We start from the raw sequence: 12,626 nt of genomic DNA on the forward strand, positions 1-12,626 counted from the left end.
ATGCAACCAATTTTATGAGTGTGCTACCAAGGTTGGAGAAGTTAGTTTTAGTAACTTCAACTTTTCTACACAATGGAACATTACCATTTACAGAACTAAACAAAGATATTTACTGTTCCACTCTAAATGTTAGGAGGTAGCTTCCTGAATTCACCTTGCATTTGAGTATTCCATGGCTCTGAGTAGGATACATGCAATATTTATACCGTTCCACCTCACCCTGAGTGGTTATGTACACATCCATAAATCAAAATGCATAGAATAGGAAGTAATGCATTCAGCTCAATAGAGTGTAAAGTTGAATTTTGCGGGAAACTACTATGTGATAACTTGATGTAAACCTTATTATTTTACTTACCACATCACTTAGAGTAGTATGCAAACGATTTTATGAGTGTGCTACCAAGGTTGGAGAAGTTACTTTTAGTAACTTCAACTTTTCTACACAATGGAACATTACCATTTACAGAACTAAACAAAGATATTTACTGTTCCACTCTAAATGTTATGAGGTAGCTTCCTGAATTCACCTTGCATTTGAGTATTTCATGGCTCTGAGTAGGATACATGCAATATTTATACCGTTCCACCTCACCCTGAGTAGTTATGTACACATCCATAACTCAAAATGCATAGAATAGAAAGTAATGCATTCAGCTCAATAGAGTGTAAAGTTGAATTTTGAGGGAAACTACTATGTGATAACTTCATGTAAACCATATTATTTTGCTTACCATATGATTTAGAGTAGTATGCAACCGATTTTATGAGTGTGCTACCAATGTTGGAGAAGTTACTTTTAGTAACTTCAACTTTTTTACACAATGGAACATTGCCGTTTACAGAACTAAACAAAGATTTTTACTGTTCCACTCTAAATGTTATGAGTTAGCTTCCTGAATTCACCTTGCATTTGAGTATTCCATGGCTCTGAGTAGGATACCTGCAATATTTATACCGTTCCACCTCACCCTGAGTGGTTATGTACACATCCATAAATCAAAATGCATAGAATATAAAGTAATGCATTCAGCTCAATAGAGTGTAAAGTTGAATTTTGCGGGAAACTACTATGTGATAACTTGATGTAAACCTTATTATTTTACTTACCACATCACTTAGAGTAGTATGCAACCGATTTTATGAGTGTGCTACCAATGTTGGAGAAGTTACTTTTAGTAACTTCAACTTTTCTACACAATGGAACATTACGGTTTACAGAACTTAACAAAGATATTTACTGTTCCACTCTAAATGTTAAGAGGTAGCTTCCTGAATTCACCTTGCATTTGAGTATTTCATGGCTCTGATTAGGATACATGCAATATTTATACCGTTCCACCTCACCCTGAGTAGTTATGTACACATCCATAACTCAAAATGCATAGAATAGGAAGTAATGCATTCAGCTCAATAGTGTAGAGGTGAATTTTGCGGGAAACTACTATGTGATAACTGGATGTAAACCTTATTATTTTGCTTACCATACGATTTAGAGTAGTATGCAACCAATTTTATGAGTGTGCTACCAAGGTTGGAGAAGTTAGTTTTAGTAACTTCAACTTTTCTACACAATGGAACATTACCATTTACAGAACTAAACAAAGATATTTACTGTTCCACTCTAAATGTTATGAGGTAGCTTCCTGAATTCACCTTGCATTTGAGTATTTCATGGCTCTGAGTAGGATACATGCAATATTTATACCGTTCCACCTCACCCTGAGTGGTTATGTACACATCCATAAATCAAAATGCATAGAATAGAAAGTAATGCATTCAGCTCAATAGAGTGTAAAGTTGAATTTTGCGGGAAACTACTATGTGATAACTTGATGTAAACCTTATTATTTTACTTACCACATCACTTAGAGTAGTATGCAACCGATTTTATGAGTGTGCTACCAATGTTCGAGAAGTTACTTTTAGTAACTTCAACTTTTTTACACAATGGAACATTACGGTTTACAGAACTTAACAAAGATATTTACTGTTCCACTCTAAATGTTAAGAGGTAGCTTCCTGAATTCACCTTGCATTTGAGTATTTCATGGCTCTGATTAGGATACATGCAATATTTATACCGTTCCACCTCACCCTGAGTAGTTATGTACACATCCATAACTCAAAATGCATAGAATAGAAAGTAATGCATTCAGCTCAATAGAGTGTAAAGTTGAATTTTGAGGGAAACTACTATGTGATAACTTCATGTAAACCATATTATTTTGCTTACCATATGATTTAGAGTAGTATGCAACCGATTTTATGAGTGTGCTACCAATGTTGGAGAAGTTACTTTTAGTAACTTCAACTTTTCTACACAATGGAACATTACCATTTACAGAACTAAACAAAGATATTTACTGTTCCACTCTAAATGTTATGAGGTAGCTTCCTGAATTCACCTTGCATTTGAGTATTTCATGGCTCTGAGTAGGATACATGCAATATTTATACCGTTCCACCTCACCCTGAGTAGTTATGTACACATCCATAACTCAAAATGCATAGAATAGAAAGTAATGCATTCAGCTCAATAGAGTGTAAAGTTGAATTTTGAGGGAAACTACTATGTGATAACTTCATGTAAACCATATTATTTTGCTTACCATATGATTTAGAGTAGTATGCAACCGATTTTATGAGTGTGCTACCAATGTTGGAGAAGTTACTTTTAGTAACTTCAACTTTTTTACACAATGGAACATTGCCGTTTACAGAACTAAACAAAGATTTTTACTGTTCCACTCTAAATGTTATGAGTTAGCTTCCTGAATTCACCTTGCATTTGAGTATTCCATGGCTCTGAGTAGGATACCTGCAATATTTATACCGTTCCACCTCACCCTGAGTGGTTATGTACACATCCATAAATCAAAATGCATAGAATATAAAGTAATGCATTCAGCTCAATAGAGTGTAAAGTTGAATTTTGCGGGAAACTACTATGTGATAACTTGATGTAAACCTTATTATTTTACTTACCACATCACTTAGAGTAGTATGCAACCGATTTTATGAGTGTGCTACCAATGTTGGAGAAGTTACTTTTAGTAACTTCAACTTTTCTACACAATGGAACATTACGGTTTACAGAACTTAACAAAGATATTTACTGTTCCACTCTAAATGTTAAGAGGTAGCTTCCTGAATTCACCTTGCATTTGAGTATTTCATGGCTCTGATTAGGATACATGCAATATTTATACCGTTCCACCTCACCCTGAGTAGTTATGTACACATCCATAACTCAAAATGCATAGAATAGGAAGTAATGCATTCAGCTCAATAGTGTAGAGATGAATTTTGCGGGAAACTACTATGTGATAACTGGATGTAAACCTTATTATTTTGCTTACCATACGATTTAGAGTAGTATGCAACCAATTTTATGAGTGTGCTACCAAGGTTGGAGAAGTTAGTTTTAGTAACTTCAACTTTTCTACACAATGGAACATTACCATTTACAGAACTAAACAAAGATTTTTACTGTTCCACTCTAAATTGTTATGAGTTAGCTTCCTGAATTCACCTTGCATTTGAGTATTCCATGGCTCTGAGTAGGATACCTGCAATATTTATACCGTTCCACCTCACCAAGAGTGGTTATGTACACATCCATAAATCAAAATGCATAGAATATAAAGTAATGCATTCAGCTCAATAGAGTGTAAAGTTGAATTTTGCGGGAAACTACTATGTGATAACTTGATGTAAACCTTATTATTTTACTTACCACATCACTTAGAGTAGTATGCAACCGATTTTATGAGTGTGCTACCAATGTTCGAGAAGTTACTTTTAGTAACTTCAACTTTTTTACACAATGGAACATTACGGTTTACAGAACTTAACAAAGATATTTACTGTTCCACTCTAAATGTTAAGAGGTAGCTTCCTGAATTCACCTTGCATTTGAGTATTTCATGGCTCTGATTAGGATACATGCAATATTTATACCGTTCCACCTCACCCTGAGTAGTTATGTACACATCCATAACTCAAAATGCATAGAATAGAAAGTAATGCATTCAGCTCAATAGTGTAGAGATGAATTTTGCGGGAAACTACTATGTGATAACTTGATGTAAACCTTATTATTTTGCTTACCATACGATTTAGAGTAGTATGCAACCAATTTTATGAGTGTGCTACCAAGGTTGGAGAAGTTAGTTTTAGTAACTTCAACTTTTCTACACAATGGAACATTACCATTTACAGAACTAAACAAAGATATTTACTGTTCCACTCTAAATGTTAGGAGGTAGCTTCCTGAATTCACCTTGCATTTGAGTATTCCATGGCTCTGAGTAGGATACATGCAATATTTATACCGTTCCACCTCACCCTGAGTGGTTATGTACACATCCATAAATCAAAATGCATAGAATAGGAAGTAATGCATTCAGCTCAATAGAGTGTAAAGTTGAATTTTGCGGGAAACTACTATGTGATAACTTGATGTAAACCTTATTATTTTACTTACCACATCACTTAGAGTAGTATGCAAACGATTTTATGAGTGTGCTACCAAGGTTGGAGAAGTTACTTTTAGTAACTTCAACTTTTCTACACAATGGAACATTACCATTTACAGAACTAAACAAAGATATTTACTGTTCCACTCTAAATGTTATGAGGTAGCTTCCTGAATTCACCTTGCATTTGAGTATTTCATGGCTCTGAGTAGGATACATGCAATATTTATACCGTTCCACCTCACCCTGAGTAGTTATGTACACATCCATAACTCAAAATGCATAGAATAGAAAGTAATGCATTCAGCTCAATAGAGTGTAAAGTTGAATTTTGAGGGAAACTACTATGTGATAACTTCATGTAAACCATATTATTTTGCTTACCATATGATTTAGAGTAGTATGCAACCGATTTTATGAGTGTGCTACCAATGTTGGAGAAGTTACTTTTAGTAACTTCAACTTTTTTACACAATGGAACATTGCCGTTTACAGAACTAAACAAAGATTTTTACTGTTCCACTCTAAATGTTATGAGTTAGCTTCCTGAATTCACCTTGCATTTGAGTATTCCATGGCTCTGAGTAGGATACCTGCAATATTTATACCGTTCCACCTCACCCTGAGTGGTTATGTACACATCCATAAATCAAAATGCATAGAATATAAAGTAATGCATTCAGCTCAATAGAGTGTAAAGTTGAATTTTGCGGGAAACTACTATGTGATAACTTGATGTAAACCTTATTATTTTACTTACCACATCACTTAGAGTAGTATGCAACCGATTTTATGAGTGTGCTACCAATGTTGGAGAAGTTACTTTTAGTAACTTCAACTTTTCTACACAATGGAACATTACGGTTTACAGAACTTAACAAAGATATTTACTGTTCCACTCTAAATGTTAAGAGGTAGCTTCCTGAATTCACCTTGCATTTGAGTATTTCATGGCTCTGATTAGGATACATGCAATATTTATACCGTTCCACCTCACCCTGAGTAGTTATGTACACATCCATAACTCAAAATGCATAGAATAGGAAGTAATGCATTCAGCTCAATAGTGTAGAGGTGAATTTTGCGGGAAACTACTATGTGATAACTGGATGTAAACCTTATTATTTTGCTTACCATACGATTTAGAGTAGTATGCAACCAATTTTATGAGTGTGCTACCAAGGTTGGAGAAGTTAGTTTTAGTAACTTCAACTTTTCTACACAATGGAACATTACCATTTACAGAACTAAACAAAGATATTTACTGTTCCACTCTAAATGTTATGAGGTAGCTTCCTGAATTCACCTTGCATTTGAGTATTTCATGGCTCTGAGTAGGATACATGCAATATTTATACCGTTCCACCTCACCCTGAGTGGTTATGTACACATCCATAAATCAAAATGCATAGAATAGAAAGTAATGCATTCAGCTCAATAGAGTGTAAAGTTGAATTTTGCGGGAAACTACTATGTGATAACTTGATGTAAACCTTATTATTTTACTTACCACATCACTTAGAGTAGTATGCAACCGATTTTATGAGTGTGCTACCAATGTTCGAGAAGTTACTTTTAGTAACTTCAACTTTTTTACACAATGGAACATTACGGTTTACAGAACTTAACAAAGATATTTACTGTTCCACTCTAAATGTTAAGAGGTAGCTTCCTGAATTCACCTTGCATTTGAGTATTTCATGGCTCTGATTAGGATACATGCAATATTTATACCGTTCCACCTCACCCTGAGTAGTTATGTACACATCCATAACTCAAAATGCATAGAATAGAAAGTAATGCATTCAGCTCAATAGAGTGTAAAGTTGAATTTTGAGGGAAACTACTATGTGATAACTTCATGTAAACCATATTATTTTGCTTACCATATGATTTAGAGTAGTATGCAACCGATTTTATGAGTGTGCTACCAATGTTGGAGAAGTTACTTTTAGTAACTTCAACTTTTTTACACAATGGAACATTACCGTTTACAGAACTAAACTAAGATTTTTACTGTTCCACTCTAAATGTTATGAGTTAGCTTCCTGAATTCACCTTGCATTTGAGTATTCGATGGCTCTGAGTAGGATACCTGCAATATTTATACCGTTCCACCTCACCCTGAGTGGTTATGTACACATCCATAAATCAAAATGCATAGAATATAAAGTAATGCATTCAGCTCAATAGAGTGTAAAGTTGAATTTTGCGGGAAACTACTATGTGATAACTTCATGTAAACCATATTATTTTGCTTACCATATGATTTAGAGTAGTATGCAACCGATTTTATGAGTGTGCTACCAATGTTGGAGGAGTTACTTTTAGTAACTTCAACTTTTCTACACAATGGAACATTACCATTTACAGAACTAAACAAAGATATTTACTGTTCCACTCTAAATGTTATGAGGTAGCTTCCTGAATTCACCTTGCATTTGAGTATTTCATGGCTCTGAGTAGGATACATGCAATATTTATACCGTTCCACCTCACCCTGAGTAGTTATGTACACATCCATAACTCAAAATGCATAGAATAGAAAGTAATGCATTCAGCTCAATAGAGTGTAAAGTTGAATTTTGAGGGAAACTACTATGTGATAACTTCATGTAAACCATATTATTTTGCTTACCATATGATTTAGAGTAGTATGCAACCGATTTTATGAGTGTGCTACCAATGTTGGAGAAGTTACTTTTAGTAACTTCAACTTTTTTACACAATGGAACATTGCCGTTTACAGAACTAAACAAAGATTTTTACTGTTCCACTCTAAATGTTATGAGTTAGCTTCCTGAATTCACCTTGCATTTGAGTATTCCATGGCTCTGAGTAGGATACCTGCAATATTTATACCGTTCCACCTCACCCTGAGTGGTTATGTACACATCCATAAATCAAAATGCATAGAATATAAAGTAATGCATTCAGCTCAATAGAGTGTAAAGTTGAATTTTGCGGGAAACTACTATGTGATAACTTGATGTAAACCTTATTATTTTACTTACCACATCACTTAGAGTAGTATGCAACCGATTTTATGAGTGTGCTACCAATGTTCGAGAAGTTACTTTTAGTAACTTCAACTTTTTTACACAATGGAACATTACGGTTTACAGAACTTAACAAAGATATTTACTGTTCCACTCTAAATGTTAAGAGGTAGCTTCCTGAATTCACCTTGCATTTGAGTATTTCATGGCTCTGATTAGGATACATGCAATATTTATACCGTTCCACCTCACCCTGAGTAGTTATGTACACATCCATAACTCAAAATGCATAGAATAGGAAGTAATGCATTCAGCTCAATAGTGTAGAGATGAATTTTGCGGGAAACTACTATGTGATAACTGGATGTAAACCTTATTATTTTACTTACCACATCACTTAGAGTAGTATGCAACCGATTTTATGAGTGTGCTACCAATGTTCGAGAAGTTAGTTTTAGTAACTTCAACTTTTCTACACAATGGAACATTACCATTTACAGAACTAAACAAAGATATTTACTGTTCCACTCTAAATGTTAAGAGGTAGCTTCCTGAATTCACCTTGCATTTGAGTATTTCATGGCTCTGATTAGGATACATGCAATATTTATACCGTTCCACCTCACCCTGAGTAGTTATGTACCCATCCATAAATCAAAATGCATAGAATAGAAAGTAATGCATTCAGCTCAATAGAGTGTAAAGTTGAATTTTGCGGGAAACTACTATGTGATAACTTGATGTAAACCTTATTATTTTACTTACCACATCACTTAGAGTAGTATGCAACCGATTTTATGAGTGTGCTACCAATGTTCGAGAAGTTACTTTTAGTAACTTCAACTTTTTTACACAATGGAACATTACGGTTTACAGAACTTAACAAAGATATTTACTGTTCCACTCTAAATGTTAAGAGGTAGCTTCCTGAATTCACCTTGCATTTGAGTATTTCATGGCTCTGATTAGGATACATGCAATATTTATACCGTTCCACCTCACCCTGAGTAGTTATGTACACATCCATAACTCAAAATGCATAGAATAGAAAGTAATGCATTCAGCTCAATAGTGTAGAGATGAATTTTGCGGGAAACTACTATGTGATAACTTGATGTAAACCTTATTATTTTGCTTACCATACGATTTAGAGTAGTATGCAACCAATTTTATGAGTGTGCTACCAAGGTTGGAGAAGTTAGTTTTAGTAACTTCAACTTTTCTACACAATGGAACATTACCATTTACAGAACTAAACAAAGATATTTACTGTTCCACTCTAAATGTTAGGAGGTAGCTTCCTGAATTCACCTTGCATTTGAGTATTCCATGGCTCTGAGTAGGATACATGCAATATTTATACCGTTCCACCTCACCCTGAGTGGTTATGTACACATCCATAAATCAAAATGCATAGAATAGGAAGTAATGCATTCAGCTCAATAGAGTGTAAAGTTGAATTTTGCGGGAAACTACTATGTGATAACTTGATGTAAACCTTATTATTTTACTTACCACATCACTTAGAGTAGTATGCAAACGATTTTATGAGTGTGCTACCAAGGTTGGAGAAGTTACTTTTAGTAACTTCAACTTTTCTACACAATGGAACATTACCATTTACAGAACTAAACAAAGATATTTACTGTTCCACTCTAAATGTTATGAGGTAGCTTCCTGAATTCACCTTGCATTTGAGTATTTCATGGCTCTGAGTAGGATACATGCAATATTTATACCGTTCCACCTCACCCTGAGTAGTTATGTACACATCCATAACTCAAAATGCATAGAATAGAAAGTAATGCATTCAGCTCAATAGAGTGTAAAGTTGAATTTTGAGGGAAACTACTATGTGATAACTTCATGTAAACCATATTATTTTGCTTACCATATGATTTAGAGTAGTATGCAACCGATTTTATGAGTGTGCTACCAATGTTGGAGAAGTTACTTTTAGTAACTTCAACTTTTTTACACAATGGAACATTGCCGTTTACAGAACTAAACAAAGATTTTTACTGTTCCACTCTAAATGTTATGAGTTAGCTTCCTGAATTCACCTTGCATTTGAGTATTCCATGGCTCTGAGTAGGATACCTGCAATATTTATACCGTTCCACCTCACCCTGAGTGGTTATGTACACATCCATAAATCAAAATGCATAGAATATAAAGTAATGCATTCAGCTCAATAGAGTGTAAAGTTGAATTTTGCGGGAAACTACTATGTGATAACTTGATGTAAACCTTATTATTTTACTTACCACATCACTTAGAGTAGTATGCAACCGATTTTATGAGTGTGCTACCAATGTTGGAGAAGTTACTTTTAGTAACTTCAACTTTTCTACACAATGGAACATTACGGTTTACAGAACTTAACAAAGATATTTACTGTTCCACTCTAAATGTTAAGAGGTAGCTTCCTGAATTCACCTTGCATTTGAGTATTTCATGGCTCTGATTAGGATACATGCAATATTTATACCGTTCCACCTCACCCTGAGTAGTTATGTACACATCCATAACTCAAAATGCATAGAATAGGAAGTAATGCATTCAGCTCAATAGTGTAGAGATGAATTTTGCGGGAAACTACTATGTGATAACTGGATGTAAACCTTATTATTTTGCTTACCATACGATTTAGAGTAGTATGCAACCAATTTTATGAGTGTGCTACCAAGGTTGGAGAAGTTAGTTTTAGTAACTTCAACTTTTCTACACAATGGAACATTACCATTTACAGAACTAAACAAAGATATTTACTGTTCCACTCTAAATGTTATGAGGTAGCTTCCTGAATTCACCTTGCATTTGAGTATTTCATGGCTCTGAGTAGGATACATGCAATATTTATACCGTTCCACCTCACCCTGAGTGGTTATGTACACATCCATAAATCAAAATGCATAGAATAGAAAGTAATGCATTCAGCTCAATAGAGTGTAAAGTTGAATTTTGCGGGAAACTACTATGTGATAACTTGATGTAAACCTTATTATTTTACTTACCACATCACTTAGAGTAGTATGCAACCGATTTTATGAGTGTGCTACCAATGTTCGAGAAGTTACTTTTAGTAACTTCAACTTTTTTACACAATGGAACATTACGGTTTACAGAACTTAACAAAGATATTTACTGTTCCACTCTAAATGTTAAGAGGTAGCTTCCTGAATTCACCTTGCATTTGAGTATTTCATGGCTCTGATTAGGATACATGCAATATTTATACCGTTCCACCTCACCCTGAGTAGTTATGTACACATCCATAACTCAAAATGCATAGAATAGAAAGTAATGCATTCAGCTCAATAGTGTAGAGATGAATTTTGCGGGAAACTACTATGTGATAACTTGATGTAAACCTTATTATTTTGCTTACCATACGATTTAGAGTAGTATGCAACCAATTTTATGAGTGTGCTACCAAGGTTGGAGAAGTTAGTTTTAGTAACTTCAACTTTTCTACACAATGGAACATTACCATTTACAGAACTAAACAAAGATATTTACTGTTCCACTCTAAATGTTAGGAGGTAGCTTCCTGAATTCACCTTGCATTTGAGTATTCCATGGCTCTGAGTAGGATACATGCAATATTTATACCGTTCCACCTCACCCTGAGTGGTTATGTACACATCCATAAATCAAAATGCATAGAATAGGAAGTAATGCATTCAGCTCAATAGAGTGTAAAGTTGAATTTTGCGGGAAACTACTATGTGATAACTTGATGTAAACCTTATTATTTTACTTACCACATCACTTAGAGTAGTATGCAAACGATTTTATGAGTGTGCTACCAAGGTTGGAGAAGTTACTTTTAGTAACTTCAACTTTTCTACACAATGGAACATTACCATTTACAGAACTAAACAAAGATATTTACTGTTCCACTCTAAATGTTATGAGGTAGCTTCCTGAATTCACCTTGCATTTGAGTATTTCATGGCTCTGAGTAGGATACATGCAATATTTATACCGTTCCACCTCACCCTGAGTAGTTATGTACACATCCATAACTCAAAATGCATAGAATAGAAAGTAATGCATTCAGCTCAATAGAGTGTAAAGTTGAACTTTGAGGGAAACTACTATGTGATAACTTCATGTAAACCATATTATTTTGCTTACCATATGATTTAGAGTAGTATGCAACCGATTTTATGAGTGTGCTACCAATGTTGGAGAAGTTACTTTTAGTAACTTCAACTTTTTTACACAATGGAACATTGCCGTTTACAGAACTAAACAAAGATTTTTACTGTTCCACTCTAAATGTTATGAGTTAGCTTCCTGAATTCACCTTGCATTTGAGTATTCCATGGCTCTGAGTAGGATACCTGCAATATTTATACCGTTCCACCTCACCCTGAGTGGTTATGTACACATCCATAAATCAAAATGCATAGAATATAAAGTAATGCATTCAGCTCAATAGAGTGTAAAGTTGAATTTTGCGGGAAACTACTATGTGATAACTTGATGTAAACCTTATTATTTTACTTACCACATCACTTAGAGTAGTATGCAACCGATTTTATGAGTGTGCTACCAATGTTCGAGAAGTTACTTTTAGTAACTTCAACTTTTTTACACAATGGAACATTACGGTTTACAGAACTTAACAAAGATATTTACTGTTCCACTCTAAATGTTAAGAGGTAGCTTCCTGAATTCACCTTGCATTTGAGTATTTCATGGCTCTGATTAGGATACATGCAATATTTATACCGTTCCACCTCACCCTGAGTAGTTATGTACACATCCATAACTCAAAATGCATAGAATAGGAAGTAATGCATTCAGCTCAATAGTGTAGAGATGAATTTTGCGGGAAACTACTATGTGATAACTGGATGTAAACCTTATTATTTTGCTTACCATACGATTTAGAGTAGTATGCAACCAATTTTATGAGTGTGCTACCAAGGTTGGAGAAGTTAGTTTTAGTAACTTCAACTTTTCTACACAATGGAACATTACCATTTACAGAACTAAACAAAGATATTTACTGTTCCACTCTAAATGTTATGAGGTAGCTTCCTGAATTCACCTTGCATTTGAGTATTTCATGGCTCTGAGTAGGATACATGCAATATTTATACCGTTCCACCTCACCCTGAGTGGTTATGTA

This window comes from Hemitrygon akajei, chromosome 6 (assembly GCF_048418815.1).
Source record: "Hemitrygon akajei chromosome 6, sHemAka1.3, whole genome shotgun sequence".
Classification (NCBI taxonomy): Eukaryota; Metazoa; Chordata; class Chondrichthyes; order Myliobatiformes; family Dasyatidae; genus Hemitrygon; species Hemitrygon akajei.